The sequence below is a fragment of the Lagopus muta genome, chromosome 7, assembly GCF_023343835.1.
Source record: "Lagopus muta isolate bLagMut1 chromosome 7, bLagMut1 primary, whole genome shotgun sequence".
Classification (NCBI taxonomy): Eukaryota; Metazoa; Chordata; class Aves; order Galliformes; family Phasianidae; genus Lagopus; species Lagopus muta.
The window spans coordinates 24,907,129-24,927,345 of record NC_064439.1 but is presented as its reverse complement, the minus strand read 5'-3'; the positions used below and the strand labels follow the sequence as shown (position 1 = coordinate 24,927,345).

Sequence of the window (20,217 nt, the reverse complement as noted above, 5' to 3'; positions counted from 1 at the left end):
AGAATACCAATCCTTCATATTCATGCATTTCTCCCTTTCTATTCATAGATTGCTCTGGTAGTTTTCTACTATGACTTGCCCACTGCTCTTCCTCTTACTCCCCCAGATGCCTCTCAGAGCAATACATAATCTCCTCATATTGTACTTTGGAACTTCAAAATGTTCTGTGCCCTTTTGGATTTGTGATTCCATATTTTTCTTTCAGCCCATTCTGCTCATTGAATCTCTCAGGCCATCCCCTTCATATACTGGAACTTCCCCTAGAGATGCAAGGGGATTAATATACATGCTCTGTTCCTCAATGTAGTGTTGTGAGTCTGTATCTGTAGCACTGGAGCTCTGAACTCTGCAAAACTTCTGCTCCCTTCATACCCTAATGGTTCAGACAGGCAGACCTCCTGGTGCAAATTGTGTCCCCACTTTCAGCCAGTATCTGTGCATATTTATTGTGTGGACACAAAGGAGGAGAAGTATTTCTCCCAAATTTTAGCTCAACAATGAGACAGGACCCTTCTGGAATGTGCCTCTGCAGCCAGAAACTGCAAATTCTCCCAAAATCCAAGGTAGAGATAAAGACAGAAAAAAAAAAAAAAAAAAAAGAGTCACTGTATTCACTGCATTAGAACAGACTATATAAAAAGGTTCTTTACAGACCCATCTGTATGAATGTAAGTGGCTGATCCACTTCTCCGCAATACTTCTGATATCAGTCACCTGACAAGTTGCTTGTGGGAATGAGGAAAGAAATAACGTGTCATCAAAATGAACTTCTTGAGTACTTCCATTTTGGTGTAGAGAACATTTGATAAAAAGAGGCACTTGGAATCTCTTCCTTAAACATAGTCTTCTGCCTCTTTTGTTCAAGCTACTGAAAGCTAGATAGCATTTGCACAGGGAGTAAATTCTTCACAGGCAGGCATCTGGATCAGTATATTGAAATTGAGTCTATTTTTAGGCAACTGATGCTTGCTTCCCATGAAACTGCATATTTGTAGTTTTCAGGCTTTCTGGAGAGGATTTTTGCCATAAATTGATTGTAAGTCATTTTGAGTGTATGGAAGGAAGAGACTGCTCCAAAGTCTATTGAAAATATATTAGAGTCCTTCTATTGATTTGAAAAGCTGAAGATCAAGCCAGAAAGGATTCATTCTGTCCATGTGAAATACAGGCAATTTGCATTAGAAATGCAACATAAATGCATTTCTTATGCAAAACTCAGCTTCACAGCCTATCTAGCAAATTCCACAGCTGGAAACATTGTTCTTTTCTTTACAACCTTATTCTATTTATCCAGGTAGTTAACCAGATATTTGGGGTTTTCTGAATTGGCTGTTAGGGGGATAAATTGATGACAGACTCTGTGATTGCCCTGGTACAACCCATTTTCTTTACCAGGAACAAGCATAAATCCCTGATGCAGCAGGAACAAGCAATAGAATGTTATTTTTTTTCTTTCAGCATCCTAAATCTGCCTTTTTAACAATCATTCTGCCCCAACATTGCTGTTTTTTCCTTTGGCTTTCCTTCAGTCATGCCACAGATATTTCTTTGTCTCCTATTTTTTCTGGTCCTTTCTGCTTGTTTTTCTCACAGTTATTGATTCTCATTTCTATTCATTTGAACCTTAGGCTCTGAGCATGTTTCCCAGAAACGTGGAGCTGCCAGGATCTGCTGTCAGTGTCCACAGTAGCAAACCCATTGTATTCCCTCTTTATTGCCTACTATCACTTAACTGCTCTCATTTACTTTAAGAAACAGTGATAGCCATGCTCAGCAGTTTCAGTGGGAACTGTAATCGTTAGTAACAAAAATCTCATCTATGATCAAGTTACAACACATATATATTTACCTTGCATTACTGATCCACAAGTGCCAAAGTATCCATGTTCTTAGGCAGTGCCAAGTAAATAGGAAATTCATTTAGCTAAGTCTGAAAAGAGTGCCATCCAAACCAAAATAACTTTCATGTTGATCCAATGATGTTCTCAGCCCATTGAGGCTCACCAAAGTCTGTGTATAGACTAACAGATTCAAAAAAACTCATCTGAGAGCAGCATACCTCTTCAGGAAAAATATCTGAGCATCAAATCAAGCCATTTCTCATTTTGTGAAAGTTTTACTTTGAACGACCAAAAATTGTGAAGTAATTGATAGATATTAAATTACTGCTTTTGGGCAAATGTCTAACTGAGATAAGTCACTCTGTTAGGATAAGAAAAACTCATTGTTTTGTAATGTAATTCTTTTCTATCATTTGTTTCCTTCAGACTCAAGCATTTTTAATTTGTTAAAGTTTTTAAATACATGTGAAAACAAGATATATTCCTGTGAATATATTTTAGCAAATGGGTGTGGTACTTGATCTTGAAGGGAGCCTAGGGTTTATTCTAGGATCAATCATCAAGTTACGGAGAGCTTTGACAACTCTGTATTCTAATTTTTGGTCTTGTGTGGTGGCCTGGAGAATATTTTTGTAGACTTTCAAATCTGCATTAAGTTATTAATTCTGTTTATGACTGTAGTTTTCAACATAGAAGAAATTTATGCAAAGAGAACAGACCATGTCTGATGGACAGAACTAATTCCTTGGGTCGTTGTGCAGCTTCTCCCCAGGAAGATGAAGGAAGTCACCGTCCGAGCTCTTAACTCTTAATAACTTGAAGCAACAAGTTTAAAAAAAGGGATGTAGAATGAAAACATCATTGAGGAAGGCTAGAAGAAGGTATTCAAAAAGAGATTATACAAGCAACCCTCAAACAGAAATAACTAAATGAGCGGTTTGAGAAAGAAGTTCTGATAGAGAGCCCAGAAGTCCTGAGAAACCTTAACCAAAATATCAGTGACTCTTTAAAAATCTTAAAGGGTAGAATTTGTTTCAGTTGTTCATTTTTACTTTTTTTTAGTATCTACAAATCTTACTTATTTCCAATTTCTTTCATTATTTTTATGCTTATGTTCTTTTGCAAAGGCTGAATGCATTTTGCTCCAGATGTCACAGAGTTGTTCAGAGCAAACAGCCTGTCAGGGCTTCCTCAGGAGAACTCTTCTTCCTCGATGAAATCACAACTATTTCAGCAGAACATTATAAAAATATAAAGTTATAAACACATAGAAAGTTTATTTACCCAGATCTTCTCCTCAGTGGAAGGATTTCACCTCTAAACTACCACATAAAAGCAGGGCACTCTTGCCCATCACATCCTCTCAATGTACTTTCAAAGAAAAAGATTTAATTATCTGTTCTTCATGGATCACAAACAAAAGTAGTTCCTGCCTGAGAGCCTCACCTTTCTGCACATTTTGGGTACCCAACTTATATTTGACACCTCTACTCCCAGAGCCAGTCCTGTTACAGATCCAAGCCTATGAGCTGAAGTTCATATGAAAAGCTAGATATAAAAGATTTGACCAAGGTCGTGTGGAAGCCTGGTATGGAGCAAGAGGCTGAAATGCTTTCCTTGAAATGACTTCTTTGCCTTCCAGTGCACCTGACATGGCCTTGAGAACCAAAGCACTGGCTATTCACATAATGAATAACTCTTCCACTAAAAATTGCTCCAGGCACACTTGGCAGTAGCAGCAAGGATAAGTGGGAGGACTACACTAGCTGATAACACTTGATAAACTATTAAGCAGCCCACACATGGGCTTGAAAGGTTTGTGTGTGTATATATTCATCTTTTCTGTAAACACACAGAGGACAATTATGAACACAGTGGCTTAAACTGTCAGTGTTAATAGATGCTGGTCCAACACAATTACTACTGCCCAGCTCCCACAGAAATCTGTCCTTCCTGTCAAGAAGAACATCTTAGCTGGGTTTTCAAGTCCTGCAGAAACTAAAAGGGAAAGAAAGAAGTCAATTACTCAATTACTCAGGGAAAAAAAAAAAAAAAAAAAGAAAAAAGGAGTGTTTGTATATATACACGTATATAAATGATATTTGACTTGCACTGAGAAATATTAGCAACATCTCAGGAAAACTCTTCATGTCACCTAGCATGGAAGGTCATCTTGGAGAGTGTGGAACTTGCCTTCACTTCAACATGGCAACTCTGTCACCCAGAATGCACAGAGGCTGCAGTTTATTGGCAATGGGTGCAACAGTAGCATCAGAGCACTGTAGTCCTATCCTGTTCAGTGACCCCACATTAAAAGGAAAATTTCATTCTGCAGATAATTGATGTTCCATCCAGCTAAAGGCAAAATATTCAGGTTACAAAAGCAGAAAACCTCTTTGTGTGGTATATAAGTATCAAAACCTTGAATATATGTGAGTACACATGTATCTAAATTTGTGTACGTGCCCTATGTGTCATGGAGGTCCCAGGACCCCAGCAAGGCTGTTACACCCCTCTCCAGTTTCTCAGAGCATTCTGTCTTAATGGCTGTACAACACAGAATCATAGACTCATAAGACAGTTTGGGTTGTAAGGGATCTTTAACATCATTTAGTTTTAACCCCCTGCTATAGGCAGGGACACCTCCCTCTGGGCCAGGCTGCTCAGAGCCCCATCCAGCCTGGCCTTGAATGCTTCCAGGGAGGAGGCATTCACAGCCTCACTGGGCAACCTGTTCCTGTGTCTCATAGTAAAGAATTTCTTCCTCATATCTAGTCTAAATTTACCCTCTTCCAGTTTAAAACCATTTCCCCTCATCCTGTTTCTACCTGACCTTATAAAAAGTTCCTCCCCAGCTTTCTTGTAGGCCCCCTTCAGGAACTAGAAGGCTGCTGTAAGGTCCAGCCCGGAGCATTCTCTTCTCAAGGCTGAAGAGCCCCAGCTCTCTCCGTCTGTCCCTGTAGGTGAGGCACTCCAGTCCTCTGATCATTTTCACAGCCCTCCTCTGGACCTGCTCCATCAGTTCCATGTACTTCTTGCGCTGGAACCTCCAGGACTCAATGCAATATTCCAGGTCTCATGAGAGCAGAGTAAAGGGGCAGAATCACCTCCCTCGAACTGCTGGTCACACTTCTCTTGATGCAACCTGGGATACAGTTGGCCTTCTGGGCTGCAAGCACAAATTGCCAACTCATGTTGAATATTTCATCAACCAGCACTCCCAAATCCTTCTCCTAAGAGCTGCTCGCAAGCCATTCTTCATCCAATCTGTATCTGTGCTTGCAGTTGCCCCAACCCAGATGCAGTACTTGCACTTGGATGCCAGACCTTGCACTTGCTGGTGATTGTGAAAAAGGTCTCTGTTCCACCACAGAAGCACACACGTATCGCCTCTGAGAAATGTCACTCTTCTTTATATCAAAGCGCCTGGCTTCCTTTTGCAATAAAAGGTGCTATATAAGGCAAGATATGACAATCTGAGCAATAAAAGAAATCCTAATCTCTTCATGCTGGGCACAGAGAGAAGTTTATTGAAGCACTGGTTTACCGTAGTATGTTATCGAATTGTGATAAAGCAGATAAAAAGGGAATGGAAATGGAAAAGTTATTAAACTAATTGTATCAAGAAGAATATTAATTTAATTTATCTCACTTTATTATTGCCATCAAACTCAAATGCAAATCCTGAAGTGTGACTTAAATAGATGATTGAATTTAGTTTGGGTCGAAAACAAAGGGTGAGAAATGATAAACGTTCCTTCATCATATTAATTTGGAAAAACAAATCTTTCTCCAAAGTGATTCTTTCATATCCTTCTAATTTCCTAGTCTTTTTAGGAATCTTTAAAGCCACCGTTTTAGAGGGATTCATAAAGGGGACTAGGGTGCACAATCTTTCTTTACTAAACATGAACATATTTTCCCAATATTAAAACTCAATTATTGGGTGTTTCAGTAGATGCTTAGAAGCATACTGAAATCAGAAGACGGTGACCACAAAGAGAAAGGTAAGTGGTTTTTCTGCTGACTACAAATAAATATGCTCTAATTAGTTCTTTAAATGTACTAAGGTATTGTGAAGCTAGCATAGCCCTACAAAGTATTAAATTTGAAATAAATGGTTGCTATTCCATGCTTGCATTTCAGTGTATAGGGTTCTTTCATTAAATTTTAACTTTATTTAAAAGAAGAGTTAGAGTTGAGTTGAGTTTCTCACACTGTAAGTATTTAAAAGCCCATGTCCAAAATCTAGCACAATAAACCAGTGTATTCTCAAGGATTACAAGTGAAATCTGGTCATATTTAAAGAAATGGCAAAATTCCAGAGTGTCATCTTAACTATATATACTGGAATCAGAGTTTTATCATCATCCTGACTAAGGATATATCTACAGTACATACAATGTACTTGCCAAGGGTAATTTAATCTTTAAAAGACCATTTAATTAGAATGACTGCAGTGTTTCTGGTACCTATGTACCTTGCTTAGAGCACTTTGGAGATATAACAGAGACTTGAAGCAGAGCTTTCAGTCATCTATTTAATCTCCCCGTACCTTATTTTTCTTCTTGACAGAGTGGAAGCAAGTGAGAACTGAAGCATAAAATATGAGGTATAATTAACCTTTATAAAATGTTATGAAATTATTAAATGGTAACTAAGTAACAAATCAACAAAGCAATTCAGTGAATTCACTGTCTTAGCTCAGTCTAAGATTTGCCTCTTTTCCTTCGTTGTCCCTGTCACATCTCATCCCTAGTAAAGCTTTTCCAGAATTTAGGATTTCACAGGAACAGTGCGCCGATATATTCCATCACACTGAACTAAAATACACTGTTTTTGTTGCAAAACTCTAAATAGAAAGCACCTGCCATCACCATGCCAACAGCTCCCAGAAGAAACTGTTGTCATCCTTGGAACTCAACTAAACAACATACCAAAAAAAAGTAGCAACATAAATTGATGATTCCCTGTGGATTTAGGTTTTATAATTGTGTTCTCTGTTATTTGATCTGTTATTAGGACTCAAACTGCAGCTTTTTTTTTCCTTTTTTTTTTTTTTTAAGCAAGCTTTTCCACCCAGCTACATCTTTCTTAAAGTATCTCTGAGATTACTGTTTTTCTCTCAGACTGTTTGGAATAGGCCAAAAATTTCAGTGGTTATAAGAAGATGAGAGAAGGGACCAGTAAAACATTTGCATCCATACACACATTAATCTAGCTGTTATTTCAGTAGCCTTTACCAAGCTGAAATGGCTTAAAATAACTTCAACTAGAAAAAGTAAAAAGAGGAATTTACATTCAGAATTGCAGAGAGTTTGATTCACTTCTGATAAAATTTAGACTGCAGTATATTTAACCAAGTCTTAAAACACTAATCCAGCAGAACATTTAGCACTCATTCTTAAGGTAATGTGTTTTAAACAGATTACATGCCTAAGTGATGTATTAAGTTGAAGTCATACTTTGTCCTGAAAATTAGGATTCAGATCATATGAATTTCAAATAATAGCTAAGCCAAGTGTAGCCAATGTTTATTATTATAGTTGTGAGTAGCATGGTAATAAGAACCATGAAAATGTCTGCAACTGTACTCACAACATCCCTTCTGTAATGCTTTTTTGACTATGCTGAGCTGTTGAACTAAGTAGACTGTTGCATGTCATGCAATGTACATGGAAAGAACAGAGAATAGAAAGCAAAATATCATTTTGGCTGCCATTTCCCTAAGTTAATAATCATTGTAGGAGCATAAATTGCGTTTTAATATTAAAATGAAGGGTTGCTTATTACAGATTATAGGGAGACTCATGTGAACAATGTGGCAGATATGGACAATCTAAGTGTCTATTGAGGCATGGAGCTGCAATACAAAAGCAATCATTGCAGAAAGCAAGCTAGTGACAATACAATTTTAAATCCATTTGATAGGCAAACTATATCTATTGAAACTTCTCAGGATGAATGAGTATAAAACTCATCAGTATTGCAGCATGTCCCATGACACCACTTTATTTATTCAAATAAACTGGAGAATGTGTGTAAATATAGCTTCCCAGTACTATAAAAATTCTTTGCAGATAAATCCTTTGCCTCTTCATGCACTTTTCATGAATCCCTCATGCAATGTTCCTGCCCAGTGTAGGAAAATGAACATTATAGAAAGTACAGGGCATATGCCTCTGATGTGGATTTAGTATTTAGAACGATCAGTGAACACATTCAGGATCCTAACGATGCTGGCAAGTACTGAATCCTTAATCTTGGCTTTCATTATTTGATATTCTCAGTTGAGGATCTTAGATGACTGTGAAGCACCACAGGCTACTCAGTCAAGCTTTTAAATGGTGAAAGTTATTTGGCTGGCAGAGTCACACTGTGGGGCAACTTCCCATCATGTCATGTTTACTTTTTACCAGATACTTTTCACGTATCAGTTTTCCCCCAAGACCTATGGATCCCAAGCAGTTTCCAATCAACTTCACTGGCCAGCACCTGGAATCCTAATGTAGAGAGATCTGTTTTTCTCCTCCTATTTGAACACGGAAAAGTCACATCTTTCTATCATTCCTGAAATATATCAAATTCACGTGATCAATCACATTTATACAATTTTTCAAGATGACAAATCTTTTAGATATCACTGGGTGATTGCCCAGGTTTTAGATTGTAGAGTGTTTAGATTTTTGACATCAAAGCCAACAATACTCCAATATGATATCACCTGAAGCAATCTCTTAGTACTAATATTAGGGATATATAGGGATATAGGGATCTATGATTTCCAGTGAGCTTTGCATTGCACTGGCATACAATAATTACCACTGCATTGTAGTAAAGATCTAGTGAAAGATTCAGACTCTGTTTTCTTTTATTTTTTTCCCTCTTCTCATCCTTTCTAGAATCTCTGTAATTGTGATAATAGCAGTCTAAACTACCTTGCCCTTTTCACTGTTGAGTAATTTGATTTGAAAGTAATTCCTATTCTCAAGCTCAGTAACCTTAGGGAAAAGGTAAAACAGAGAGGTCATTCAAAATACAGAGACTATCAAAAAGGTTTAAATAACTGAATCATTAAGATTCTATAACTTCTTCTCCATGACAAAGATGGTAATGAGAAGAGGAAATAGCATACTGTGCGATGTATTCATTGGGAAAATTACTGTAATGAAACTTAAGCACAGGAAATAATACAAATGTAGCCTGTTCTCATTACATTCAAAAGATCTGCATTTTTGTATCTCTTTCTTCATGTCATTGTTACTGTTGTATGAAAATCAAGCCAGACTTTCATCTTAAAAGACTCATTTTTCACAACATACAATACAAATGTATCACAGAAAATTGTAAGAACAGATAGACAGTCAAGTGGTCAACGTATTCATACAAAACTGGAAACAAACCTCAAATCTGCATGCATTATGTATCATTCATTACAACTGTATTCATCAAGCTGCATAAGGTATAGAACAGCTTTTCAAAATCCTTAGTATGTGCCTATGTGCAACATTTTCTCGAATCACTAAGAAAATCATCCTTCATGTTAGCAGATACTACTTTTTAAAGTCTACAAAACCCAATACATTCTGCAAGAAAAATATCTTAAAAGTTAATTTATGATTTCAGCACAGAAGAATGGAAAAAGAAACTTATAACTATCTGTAACTATCACAGTTCTGCCTGTTTCAGTGGCTATCACTACCATGCATTACATAAGGGTTTTCTTTTTGCAGTGAATGAATTGTTCTTTGCTATTTCATTCCACCTTAACTTAAAAATAGAGAAGCCAATACTCTCCTCAGATATTTCAAAGATGATTCACACTCAAATATCAACAAAAGCTTAGTTCTGAAATTGCTATCTCCAAAGGTGAACATTCTGAAAAACAATGATCAGCTTCAAAAAAATTCCAACTACTATGAACAGGAGAACATCAGCAAACATAAAGGCAGTTGTCACTAAAAATCAAGTCATGCTAAGTCACTCTATGCTGTATGATTCCAAAACACTTTAAATATTTCAGGTAGTGTTCTTCTAAATAACGAAAAGTAGACATGAGGAGGAAGGGTAGAAAACTTAACAAGTGTTTTGATATTGCATAAGCAAATACTTCACAGCATCTAGATGGATGCTTAAAGCAATAAGAAAAATTTTAAAGGCATATCACTGTGACTGCTTCATAACCACATGAAATAGCAATAGTTATTTTAGTAGTTATAAGTATTTTCTTTCAAATTTATTTTGACACATTTCCGGAAAAATCAGTTAAACTGGATTCTCAAGCCATAGAATTTGAAAAGAGGTTTTGTCCAATCAACCTTCTTTTTCATCAGTCTAATTCTGAACAATGAGTATAGCTTCAGGTAAATCGAACCACGTGAGCTTTTCTGATGATAATCCAATCTGTTCCTTCTGTATTGACTGGAGTACAAAGATAATTAGCATAAAATCTTCAGTCCTGAATTTGTCTCTGCTTTAAACCAAGGCAACTATAATAGTACCAAGTGAAATCCTTTTTCCTTAGGAGACTTCCCATGCAGAGGATTATTCCAGTCATCCACAACAGTCATGGACTTATTGTCTGCAATGCAAAATGAGAAAAATGTCACTAGTAGTTCCATAGGTCACTCTCCTTGCCTGTCTTGATCTTGCTGGCACTTCAAATCTCCCATGCTTGCGAGCACAGAAGGGAGATTGTAGTGGAGCCCTGCAATCTTGACCTCATAGAACCTGATATGAACTCAGTGTACGGAGGCACATCAAGTTACTTTTTCATAATTTGATCTAAAAATTGATTAAATGAAGACAACATCATCAGAGGATTCTATGTGCAGACTAGACAAACTAGAAGGGACTAGAAGAAGATGCTGCTTCTCATTCTTTAGACTCACCTGTGATGATGTGACACTTGAAAGCTGGGGATTTCTTTTCTCTTCCCATCTGGCTTGCTTCCTCTGAGCAAAATTCCAGTGCACAGTGCCTGGTGGTCCTTGCATCAACAAACACCCTTGTGTTTCTTGTGTTACATCTCCACTTGACATAACTACAAATGAAAGCATTCTTCTGTATATCCATTTGCATTTCATGTACCTTTGGCAAATGCCAGCTGGAATAGGAAAAGATGCTCTGATTTCAATAACTGACAGAGAAAGCCAACCATTGCTGACAGAAAAGGAGAATGACATTACAGAAAATACCAGAGTCCAAGGCCAAAGAAATAACTAAATAAGATTCAAATCTTGCCCTCTCTATCCCCCGCTGTCACCAGACATTGGACCTAAAAATTGATAAGTTCATACTTTTCCTCATTGACTGAAATCAGTGTTTCTATATGTGGATGGTGCAGGGGTTGTCAAGCACAGATCACACTGAATGAATTCTTGAAAAATAAGGAAAATTGAAGAAACAAAAAGCAAGTTAAAAGACCTGGATGCTTTTCTTGGCTTCAGCTGCTGTCCTGCTGTCTCAGTAATGAGGTTTGTGAAATAAGGAGAAAAAGGAATATGAGGGAAATTTTGAGAACTGCTGGTAGAGTGTATATGGGGCATGCAGTATAACACCTTTCTAGTGTAAAGTTGTGTTGTATTGGAATACCATTTTCCCCATTTTAACTCATGGCCCCCCACTGCATGCATGCATCTGTCCTTAGAAGGAGCAGGTAACACTGTGTAGATACACCTGAGGATTTGGAGAGTTACAGCATGGAGTTAAGGAGTTGTCATGGACGTTCATAAAGCTGCACATTTTTACTTGAGTGACATAAAAAGCCTCCACAACTCTGGTAAAACATACAGCTTATGCCATTGATCTCACTTATATTAATTTCTGACTTCCTAAACATCAGTATAGCAAATTTCAGGGCAAGCTCGCCTACAGAAGATTTTCAATGTATACAGAAACTTCTTTTCAACACTTCACATTATATTACCCAGCACGTGACAAACCCTGGATGGAGCATTTATGACACCTGACATCTAGAGCATTCCCATGCCTTTTCAATGACAGCTGCTGAGAAGAAATAACATCCTCCAGCTGCACAACTTTATCCTTCCCTCACTTGTGAATTGAGATGTTTGGTTTTAAAGTGGCACTCTATACTGTACTCTTAAAACTGCAATTGTCACTTGATGAAAGGAAGCCAAATGCTCCATCAGTGACATCTGACAGAGAATAAAAATCTCCTTCCTAAGGGCATAATGGGCAGGATGCAGTCATATCATTCTTCCCTCTTATTAAATCACACTATCAGTGGGATTAACTATCAGGCAGTAGACACATGGGCTCCACAAGAGTACACAAAACAGAAGCAGAGTACAAAAGACAAGCACAAGCCCCTCCTCAGAACTGAGCACCGTGACATTCCATGAATAAATTAATGTGATTAGTTCTCCAGAGAAAACCTAAGGAAAACAGTTGGCACTAATGCAAGGCCAGGTATTCTATCACCTCTGAAGTCTGGCCTTCACAGTGGGTGAAACCACAGGGAAGGAAGAAAGCATCAGTTCTTCAATAAGCAGATTCACTTGCAGGATAGATTTTAAGGAACAACAGAAATATACAGGCAATAATTGCCAGATAGTAAAACAGGGATGAAAAGCATGACCAGATGAACAAAAAGTCTGAGTTTGTTCATTCTTTCCTCCCACAGCTGCTGTCTGGCCACAATTTCCTTCTCAAGTCTAATTAGCAGGGCAAATTAAGCCCTCATGTTACTCTATTCAGTGTAGTTTGCATGTGGCATACATTTGCACTAATGTGCTATGAGCAATGCTGGAGATTTTAAGCAGCTTTCTGTTCGTATTTAGACATTGGAGGAATCCGATTTCAGAAAGAGTTTGAGTCTCTCTACAGCCAGAGGATTTCTCTGTATAAGGACTATGATGTCAAAGGCAATCCAGAGTGAATCAAGTAGTTGTAGCTTTAAAGGAGCTGTGGCCCCATATCAGATCTACCAGGCATATATACCCTGTCTGCTACATCTTCGGTGTAACTAGGCACACACACTGTGACTATGAAATGTAAATGCTCCCCACAAGTCCACCAAGAAAATTATAGCTTTTGTGTATGCTATATCCAGACACAGTGGCCATGAGTTATTCCTCAATATTTTTTTTTTAGCCAGAAAAACAAGGAACAATACTGCTAGTAAAAAGAAAATTAAATAATGATAATAGTTGTTTGATACTTTTTCATCTTGCCTTTACTTACAATTAAGATACTATTTTCAAGTTATACATCAATTCTAAAGGATCCACAGGAGTAGCAAAAAGAGCTCTCTTCTCCCTTCTTCTATCCAACAGTCAGAGTTAAGCTGCTAGCTGGAGTAGCCCACTATACAAATAATCTGCCCCAAAATACAACCTATGTTCCTGCTTCATCCTCCCTGCAGAAAGGCTGACTAAATCTCTTTGGCATTAACAAGAAAATATGGAAGTCAGTAGAATGCCTCTACTCTTATTTGTCTTCATTATACAGGGGCAAGGGATTGTTCCTGTGAAAAGCCCCTATGTCCTTTATTCATTGAAACAGCTTGGCTGCTGAGACACAATGCTACTGCTTCTCTCTTGGAGAAAGAAGGCCAGATTCTGCATTGAGTGGGCTAAGTGATGAGTGGATTTGGGCTTTCCCAGGTGGCCATCTAGTGAAGACTTCAAACTAGAAGTGTCTTAGATAAGAAGGATGCAGGACAAGGGAGGAGAGGACACACATCACTGCACTATCTCTGACTGCACAGTGAGCCTGGACCTCCCCTATGCTGCAGTCAAAAGCACCATGCAAATTACCTTAACTGACCTCATTTTATTCACAGAGCGTTTGATTCTAGAACATGCATCCCGTGAATCCCTTGGCAGCTAGCTAACAGCCAGCAAAATATTCTCTGGCAAATGCCCATTAAACTTCACACAACGTTCCTACACCAAAGAAGCTTTATCTCTAGTTTGTAGTCTCATTTTTTTAAGCATCCTGCAGTACCAGATAAGCTTTACAGAGGCTGTTCATTATTTGATGTTTCCTTTGTTCAGGAAAAATGACAACAAATAAATTTGGGCAAAAAAGAAACACCACTTTGATATTTTCAATGGTGTTATTCACAAGACAAAGGAAAGATACATTTTTAACATCCTTGCCCAGAATATTAAAGTCCTGGCTTTTGCCAGAGAGGTTTGGGTACAGAGTGCTTCATTATCAAAGGTCTCAGCAGTTCTTGTCTGTACCCTCCCCAGCAGCATCCTGCATGTCACAATCACCTTCTGGGAAACCAATTTTGATCTTTCACACAAAGATATTAAAAGTAATCTGGATCTAATGGATGTAACACTTTAACCTAAGAATTTTAAAAAGCTAGTAGCCTTTCTTAATTATTTAGCGAAGATTTAGTACTAGGTAATAGCTCCTAGGTTGAGCTGTATGTCAAATATATGTCATATAATTCGTTACTGAAGGATGAACATTAATGTATGTTGTCACATTAAGAGACAGGCTCAACCTGGACAATACTCTACTAATAGTTTCCAGGGTGGGAGGATTTCGAATTTCCATCATTTTAAATGATTCATTTGTGTTCTGATGTGATCCAGGTTCACTTCACATCCTTGGGACATTGCAGACATTTTACCCCTCTGAGTTAATCCTGTGTTCATTCCCCAAAATGAATATTCATACCATTCAAATGCAATTTTTAATTAACCACACCAGCAGCATTATCATTATTGCACCTGAAAGATCCAAAGCCAGATCTGAGAGAAATGTTGCCACAATAGAATTCACTAAATTCTGCTCACATTCTCTTCTAAGGCTGATCACCTTTAAAGTAATGAGACTAAACTGTGGGATAATACAAGACAGATCTAATTAAGATAATGAACTGGAGATTATGAACATTGCTTCTCCGTGTCTGAAGAATTTTAATATATTAGTCTAGCAGAAGGTTAAGGATTTATAATAGGAAAGATATAGAAATATACAATGTGTTTTTGTTGGACAAAGCTTGAGATTCAGCACCTACAATGTATAAAAGAAAGAAGGATAAAAGGAAGTAAAGGAGTCTATTTCAGGAAACATGCATCATAATTTCTTTTAATTAATTGACTTAATGCTTTCATAGAACACAGGATGAGAGAATTTTCCCTATAAAGTAAGGAATAAAAAAAAAAAAAAAAAAAAAAAAAAAAAAAAAGCAGGCAGGGAAATATTATGACAAGCTGAGAGGCACTTATAAGGCTATACTGTGGAGAGTTTTATTCTAGCTTCCATCTGATATGGCTGTTATGGCCTTGGATGAATTTTTCTTGTGGGAGCAGCCTAATTAGCTTGCCAGCAGCAGCAAAGCAAGGAAAAGAAGGGAGGCAGACAGAGAGGAAGGGGGTAAATGACCTGTTAGGTAAAATAGAGATTATATCAATAAGACCTACTGTTCAGCTCCTGCAAAGCTTCATCTTCCAAAACAAGGCAGCAGAGAGATAAATGTTTGAGGGTGAAACTAGAACTTAACAATTTTCTGTAATCAAAAGCAGATTGTCAGAAATCATCCTTCTCCCATTTGCAGAGAATGCCTGGGAACTGCTGCCTTGGAAAGGTACTCCCAGCTATTTCACTGTAATTATTTTGCTATGGATAAAATTTCACTCCAGAAAGAATCATTATTAACCTTCTAGAATAGAAACATCAGTTTACAAGCATATCCATTATGGAGCAGTAAAACAAAGCCAGGCTGAGCTGGCCCAGTGCTGCACGTCAAGTGCAAATTGTGTTCTCTGCTGAGAAGGGAACATTGAGAAAACTAAAGTCTTTAGGAATAAGTTTGCATGAAGACGTGACTGCAGCACAGGTAGGCATATGTGACCCGTCACTGGCAGTGTCAGCAGCATGACTGCAGCAGCAGAGCTTCTCCCAGGTGACACTCTCTTGCCTACAACTCTAGGTAGGTGTTGAGCTGTGAAGCACTGGCAACAGTAGAGGAATTGCTCCTCATACCTGGCCCCAGTGTCCCTGCAGTCCTGATGGTGTAAGGACAGACATGGATCCTAGACACCATTTGCTCAGTGTTGCATGCTCTTGCTGTAGACTAAGCAATCCTCTGGAGCACTCCAGTACCTATGGAAGTATAAACACAGAGAAACATCCACTGTATTATTCTGACTCATCACAGACTCATGCATAGAGCTAAACTAGCATTGCTAGAGACACCAGACCCTGCCCTTGGGGGGATGCAGAGTCTACTGCAGAGGCCCATAACCAGAGTATAGTGGGAAGCAGTTGGCAATAGCCAGCCCAAAACATCATTTCATGTTGTGTTACTACAGTGATACATTGTAGGTACAACTGAATCCTTCTTTTTTATATTAAATACCACAAGATTTAGGAAAGGTTCAGGAAACATTGTTTGATAAAGAGAAGTATCTGAGAATAGTATGAGAGTAATCTCTTTGCAGTCCATTTCTACTACTCCAAACAGGGTGCCATGGACACTATGTAATGAGCCATTACAAAGATGGTTTCCAAAAGAACAATTCTCCCTGCTCCAGGCTCACTGTTTCCATTTTGTTCCAGAAGCAGAGATTGTACTATAGATAAGCATAATTGTCATTGGCTTCACTGAAATAGCAGTGTTACTCCTCTGTATTTAGAAACATAAACTTTCCTTGGAAAAACAACAACCTATGGATCTTGAAATATATAAATACTTTTTTGGGGGGTGGGGGCTTTCCTTCAGATTGCTCTACTAAATCAAAATAAATAAATGGTCAGCCTTTTCTCCCTGCAGTATTGAAGAGACAATATCCTCCATAAGACATATTCTCCATAAAGAGCAAAGTCTGTCTGTGCAGTAGACAGGCATTTCCTGGAGGCTTATTCATGTTTGGGGTAAGCAAGAAAATAAGGACATAACCAGTCTCACTGCTCATACTCTGAACACCAAGCACATTGCTTTTACCCTTGCTTGTCTCTTATTAGCACAGTATTAAAAATAATTCCAAAGGAAAACATTCTGCAGTGCACACTCGTCCCCCTGAGGAGAGGATGAGAGAACAAACACAAACCAGCTGTTCATTGTGCTGCTCCATGCTATACTGCATGTCACTCTGTTTCTTTGGTCATGAGCTCAATAGAAAACCCCAAAAGAATAAACTGGAAATCAAGACTGTCCTAATATCACTGAGCAAAGCCCAAAAAAATCAGAGCAAGAGCACTGAAGCGATTGCTCAGAGGTCTGTCAACTGTGCACTACACATCAGCTCACCAGGAGAGACAGATTAAATTAGAAAGAGACATCCTTACTCCTCAGATTTTAAAATAGACTCTTAAAGCATGTCTTGTGAAAAATCAGTAAACTACAGGGGTGAGTAAGCCTGATCTTTCAGAGAAATCTGGTTTGCCTGAATGACTTGTATTGACCAAATTAGAAATGCACTGCAATAAATTGTAAACACTGATCTGATTCATACACATTTAATATGGACATTAAACTCCAGATACTTCCACTGTCATTTTGTGGGGTTAGACAATAAGGTGTTTAGACAGCAAGGTAAATGATCAGTTACACAATAAGACCCTGCTTGGTAAACACTTGGGTGATGGGAAGTTCATTAGCCCTAGAAGAACAGTCTCAGCCTGCCAGGGAGCTTCTCAATACTGAGAGAAGATAGCCAGAAACACAAAGGTATGTTTAAGCAGATACTTTAAGTAGGACAGGGGTTGGAGAACGCAGATCTGCCTGCCTTTAGGAACAGGAAAAAATATTTCATGGAGGCAATTGTATGAAGTTGTTTTGAAACCTTTTTCCCTAACTGCTGTATTCTTACTGCTACCTTTGATAAAATAATCAATGTAGTCACTGAATTCAGACTAGTCACTGCCCATTGGAGATGAGGACCTAGGTGAAGTGAAGGAAGGTCACTTGATTTCATCCTATAAAAAGGTATAAAAGCTAAAACCTGAAATCTGGGAGAAGAGCAAGAAAACAAGTAAAGCTGGCTTTCTGAATTGTTACAGGCTAGTGAAAAATCTTAGCAAGGAAAGATGCAAGAGAATCTTATTTTTCCGTATACGAATTCTGACAATTTTTCAGACACATAATATAATTACAGCTTGATTGTTTTTTAATGTAGCTCATAAATGTCATGGAGAGATAGCATTTATCACCTCTGCTTTGAAGAGCAGAAGTATTTTTACCAGTATTTAAAAGATTTGTTCATTCAGTCCAGAATTTGTCAGGTTAAAAACAAACAAACATCAACAACAAAAGAACAGTTGTCTTAGTTCACAGAGATACCAACTTACCTCTTGAATTTCACCTCCATCTACAGGGAAGACAGAATTCCTTCGCAGACAGAGAACAAAGACCTATCTGGGGTGTCATAAGAGAAATTGATTTCTTTTGATTAAACTGAAAATAAACAAATTTTTCACAATCTCAGCTCCAAAGTTGTTGCAATACCAATTGTTTCTCTGTAGCTGTCGATGTTTATTGTCATTTCAACCCCATTGGATTTCAAGGATGTCATCATTTATATATTTGTTCCTTCTCAATACTTAAATCAATAGTTTCAAATACTCTTTTACTCTGCATTATCCTTCCAATTTTTGTTGCCCTCAAAACCATGTTTCCATTCCATGCATATGCATGGAGATAAAAAGATCAAGAGATATGAGCTCATTCAAATCTCATCATCTGTCTTATATCCAATGTATCGTACATTAATGGAGCATTAAAGTTTTAGAGTTAATTCAAAGTAAAAAATTCAGTTATGATGATAAAGACTGCTATAATCCAGCAATCACAATTTTAACTGCTGCATGAATACAAGAGTAGGACATATGATTTGAATAACAATGGGAATATTGACAAATACTGAATAACTGTGTGAAAGTAAAATATTTAAGAGGGCAGCTTTACTATTATTTGAAAATGTGGAGAAACAGATGTGTCACTTGAACAAAGCAAGACCTGATTTTCTCATTACATGTACGTGGATCTTAGTTAATTCTCATACAAGCAGACCCCAGGTATTGAAATGTACTACCTTAACAGTGTTTAGAGACCTTTATTACAGTTTTGTTTGAAATGAACTAATTTAAGGAATACTCATTTGGCAAAAACAGCAAACCTTAAGTATTTAAAAGACTATGTAATTCTCCTAGCACGCCTTTAATTTAGCATCTGCCAAGACAACCTGCATCAAAATTACCAGGACAGAGAGATGCAATTCCAGTCTGGGATGAGAAGGAAAGCATTATCACCCTACAGTGGCAGCCACTGAGCAGAGTGCTCTTAAGAGAAAGTTTCTAGACATCTGGACATACATTACATTGTGGTGATGTTTCCGAATGATGTCCTCAGAACCGGAAGGCACCACAGTTAAAATGAGTCATTTTCTGCCTCCCATAGCCTTCCTGCACTTTTCACTCCTGAAAAGTAAAATTACCTAATACAAAGTCAAGCATCCTGCTTTGTCCTAATTATTTACTTTCCAGCATTATTAGACATCCTAGAGAAAAACCTAGACTCCTCTCAGCTAGGGCCAACACATGGAATAAAATCCAAATCACATCTAAAAAGCTTACTACTTAGGCACAAGTAAAAAGAAAAGCATTTTATACCTGAGACTTAGAGGGATTAAACAGAAAAGACTTGTTTTCGCTGTTATCCATGAAGAAGCAACGCAGAGGTCTAAAGGGACCCTAAAAATCCCTCAAAATATGTCAGATTTCCTTAGTAGAAGCTCTAAAAAAAGCAAAAAAGCCTTGTTCCTAACATTCTTTCTCAAGGTCTAGTATAATGAGCATGCTACAATTTGGAGTGGGGACAAGAGGAAGAGCATTATGGCTATTTCAGCCATGACATTTCTATTTCATGCAATCTTATTTCACATCCCCTTAGGACAGTGCAGAGGAGCCACAATTTTAGCTGAATAGATTACGCTAGAGCTTTCAGCAGACCCCAGGGCAATCCAAGGTTAAAGGAGCACAAAAGTATCTTGAAGTTACTTTAACCTATCTTCCTACTGGGTCCTGACCCTTGTGCTTTTACTACAGAGACACAGCATGGAATTTCACTTCAATTTTTTTCAAATATGTCAGTTCCAGAACTGATTTCAGATGCAGAGTTCCCAGACTGCCTCCTTTACTCTGATGGGGCTGCTCAGCCTGGAGAAGAGAAGGATCAGGGGGATCTCATCAATGTCCATAAAGACCTGAAGAGTGTGCCTGGAGTAATAAGAGCCACATACTTCTCAGTGGTTCTCGCTGACAGGACAAAAGGCAAGTGGCACAAATTCGAATATGAGAAATTCCAAACACAAGGAAAACCTTTCTTAAGGTGAGGATCCTCAAACACAGGCATAGACTGCCCAAATCAATCATGGAGTCTTGATTC

General features: G+C 38.0%; 1 long non-coding RNA gene across 1 annotated transcript in view; it reads right to left on the bottom strand.

Annotated features, from left to right (window-relative positions):
• Positions 1-5,551: 5,551 nt before the first annotated feature.
• Positions 5,552-20,217, bottom strand: part of LOC125695778 (uncharacterized) — a 31,913-nt gene continuing 17,247 nt past the window's right edge. The window contains exons 2-5 of the long non-coding RNA XR_007378060.1: positions 18,123-18,189; positions 15,816-15,935; positions 10,733-10,947; positions 5,552-10,422 (exon numbers count right to left, since the gene is read on the bottom strand). This is a non-coding gene — a long non-coding RNA (uncharacterized LOC125695778). The remainder of the gene's footprint in view (positions 10,423-10,732; positions 10,948-15,815; positions 15,936-18,122; positions 18,190-20,217) is intronic.